Below are 4,126 nucleotides of genomic sequence, written 5' to 3'. Positions count from 1 at the left end.
GGATGGATTGGATGAATGGATAGATGGAAGGATGGATGAGTGGGTGGGTGGTGAGTGGGTGGATAGATGGGTGGGTGGATGGATGGATGAATGGGTGAATGGGTGAGTGGTGGGTGGGTGGAGGAATGGATGGATGGAGGAGTGGATTGTGGGTGGATGGATGGATGTGTGAGTGAGTGGGTGGATAGATGGATTGACAGATGGATGGGTGGGTAGGTTGATGGATGGATGGGTGGGTGGTGAGTGGATGGGTGGATGGATAAATGGGTGGAAGGTGAATGGAGGAATGGATGAATGGATGGAAGGGTAAATGAAAGGATACAAAACTTCTGAACATCAATAACTACAAACAGCACATACTACCAATGGGGTTCAGAGGAAACTTACAGTGCCTGGGATTAGTGGAATGGAGTGTTCAGTGGAGTGTGAGGCAAATGCCTCTGACACTACTCTATAGCTCTGGCCCTAAAACAAAATAAAACAAAACAAACAAACAAAAACTCAAAAGGAGAAACTGGTGAGGATGATTCCAAGGACTGGGGTTTGTATGCAAGAGTCCTGGGTTCCATCCAAGATGTCATATGTCCCACAACCACCAGGAGTGACAAGAAGAGGAAAAAGATCTCATAACTCTTTGTCCCTAGAATTCTGACTCTACAGTCACAAATTATTAGTCCCTTGAGTGGGAAATCCTGCTCAAGATGTGGGGCGGATTACCCTCATGTGGCCATGCTGGGGTACTGTACCCACCACCCATCTCAGACCCTGTGCAGGCAAAGAGAAGAGAGATTCCAGGACAGGTTCTCTGCAGCCTCACTGGCCACCTTCATCCGCGCACAGACATGCAGAGCCCCGGTTTCCTGAGCTTTCAGGCATTGTTCTCCATCTGTGGTGGCTCTAATCTGGTTTACAAAGAGGGTGTATTTTATTTTTTAAAACAATTCTGGGAGTCTATGCACTGGATACATGGTGAGCCATGTGATCTACCACTGAGCCACATTCCAGACCCTCAACTCATTTAAACTTTTTTTGGGGGGTACACCCATTTGATGTTCAGGGGTTACTCGTGGCTATGCGCTCAGAAATCGCCCCTGGCTTGGGGCACCTGGGATCGAACAGCGGTCTGTCCTAAGCTAGCACTTGCAAGGTAGACTTACCTCTAGCGCCACCTCTCCACCCTCATTTTAACTTTTTAGGTCACTCCCAGCTTACTCCTGGATCTGCTCTGAGTTCATTTTTGGTAGGGTTTAAGAGACATATAGGGTACAGAGGATAGAACCCAAGTCAATGGCATGAATGGTCGTTGCTGCTTCAGCTGTACTAAAAGTTCTGGCACGAGAATATTTAAAAAATAACTCAGGGCCTGGAGAGATAGCACAGCGGCGTTTGCCTTGCAAACAGCCGATCCAGGACCAAAGGTGGTTGGTTCGAATCCCGGTATCCCATATGGTCCCCTGTGCCTACCAGGAGCTATTTCTGAGCAGACAGCCAGGAGTAACCCCTGAGCAGCACCGGGTGTGGCCCAAAAACCAAAAAAATAAAAATAAAAATAAAAAAAATAACTCAAAGGGAGAGGCAAGGGCGAATACCTCAAGGTCTGGTAGCATGCAAGAGTCCTGGGTTCCATCCATAGTGTCATACATTCCCAGAACTTCACTAGATGTGACAAAGAGAAAAGAAGATCTTATAACTCAGTCCCTAGAATCCTAGTGGAGGTCTGAATATCCTAGGTGAGTCATGAGACAAGAACAGGTACAAGGAGGTACATGGTACAGGTAACTTGTTACCAACATGAACTCTGACACAAACTGAACATCTTGATCTAAATTCCTGACGGCTATATTTCCATATATGTTATGAACCTACATTTTCTTATCAGAGTTCTTTGCCTACATGCCTACAGACACCCCTTCTTCAAGAACATGCTGACTTAGCCTGCTGAGCCTCCCTACTCAGAATTCCCTTCTGGGAATTTCCAGCCAGGAACAGCCCTGTCATCTGGCTGAGGGAACAGAGCAAGAGTGTCATCACCCCTATGGGAGTGGTGACATGGGCCCTCTGACATGAATGCCTTTTCTTGGGTAACAACAAAACCACGAACTGTGCAAACCTTCCTTGACTTAACTTTATACACTGTTCTCAAGCCACATCCCCTGAACACAGAGATGACTCCTACGGCCTTAAAATTTTCTGCTTCTGGGGCCGGTGAGGTGGCGCTAGAGGTAAGGTGTCTGCCTTGCAAGCACTAGCCAAGGAGGGACCGAGGTTCAATCCCCCAGCGCCCCATATGGTCCCCCTAAGCCAGGGGCAATTTCTGAGCGCTTAGCCAGGAGTAACCCCTGAGCATCAAACGGGTGTGGCCCAAAAACCAAAAAAAAAAATTCTGCATCACATCTACCACTAACGATGCCTCTGCTTGCAGGTGATGTCTCGGTAATGACAGTGACAACTCTGCCCTTCTCTCTTCATAGCTCCATTTGCAATGATCGAAGCTTTGGAGCTTTCATCCCCAGTCACCACCAGTGAGTTCTGCTGAATTTAATGTGCAGGGTTTGTCCTTCTGTGCCAGCAATCGATTACTGCAAATCCATCATTATTGGTTGAATGATGACGCTTGTGATAAAATTCTAGAAGAACCAGCTTTCCAAGCTAACTCACCTAATCTCTGGACTAGGTGAGCCCTTTCTCATAGAAAGGTGGGGCTACTGTCTCCTGGCAAGTAGGCAGAAGGTGCCTCGTGGATTCTTTGGTAAAATGAAGATAGTTAGGGGAGTCAAGAGTAATTTCTCACAGCAGCTTTCTTCTTTGAAAGGGAGAAAACTTTTCCTCTTTATGGATAAGTATGTATGGAAGATCTGCCCCTCAAATTTAATGTACGATTCCAGCCTCTTGGTAAACAGGCCTTTGTAACAATGATGTTGTAGTGTCTCGCATTCCTTAACATGATTTTATGAATGTAAACATTCTGATCTCAACAGTTGTATTTGACTCACACCTAGGTTATATCCTGCCATCAACCCACCAGATGAAAATGCAATCTTTAATAAACTAAGACTTTGGAAATGCTTTGTCTATTCTTAATTTTCTTCAGATATAAATTTCTCCTCTATTATAATGTGTATGTTTTGTCAAAACTATAAAAGCCTGAAATTTGTGCTTAAATACAAAGGAAGTTTCACCCAAATTGTATCCACATTGGTGCCCTGAAATTCTGGGGGAAATGTATTACAGAACAGGATAGGGGCCACTGACCTTGGGGTGTGTATTTATAGGAAGAAAAAAGAAAAGAAAAGAACTGTCTCAAAGTCAAACCAGCCCAAAAGGCATGAAAGAACTTGGAGATTCAGAATCCATTTGAGGAACTCTGAAAGCCTTTGAGATACAGAATTCAGGGCCCAGTCCATAGGCTGGACATTCTGAGGGTAGCTATTCCTGGAAAAAATATGATAAGAACATCAAAGGATCAGAGACATACTGCTTAAAGTAAGGAACTTGCCTTGAATGTTGCAAAAGCAACTAACCCTGATCACAAAGCCCATAGCAAACACATATACAGTCACACAAGCATGCATACACATGCACACACACTGCACAGACATGCATACATGAATACATACACATAGAACACAAAAGACCATCAACAATTTCACGCATCTCCCTAACTTTGACCATGCCACTTTGGAAAAATTAACAATAATATTAATAATTTCTGGGTTGATCCAACACTTATTTAAATTACATCTCAGTGTATGGCTTCTTAAAATATCAGCTAGGGCTGATATTTTAGTGTTGATATTACTAGTGAGTAATAGTATAGTGGGGAGGGCCTTCCATGTGACCAACCTGGATTCAATCTCTGGCATTCCAATGGTTCCCTGAGTCTGCCAAGAATCATTTCTGAGTGCAGAGCCATGAGTAACCCCTGAGCTCCACTGGGTGTGGACCCCCCCAAAAGAGCCTCCTATACACACAAGCACACACACACACACACACACACACACACATACACACACACACCAGATAGCCTCCACCTTTTTAACACTAATAGCAATAGATACTCTGTGAGTGATGCCATTAGAGGTGAAGTTCTACAGGCATAACTGTTCAAGAATGTCCCCATTACACA

This window comes from Suncus etruscus, chromosome 2 (genome assembly GCF_024139225.1).
Source record: "Suncus etruscus isolate mSunEtr1 chromosome 2, mSunEtr1.pri.cur, whole genome shotgun sequence".
NCBI classification, from domain to species: domain Eukaryota; kingdom Metazoa; phylum Chordata; class Mammalia; order Eulipotyphla; family Soricidae; genus Suncus; species Suncus etruscus.
The sequence above is the reverse complement of the archived record's forward strand: the minus strand, read 5'-3'. Positions refer to the sequence as shown.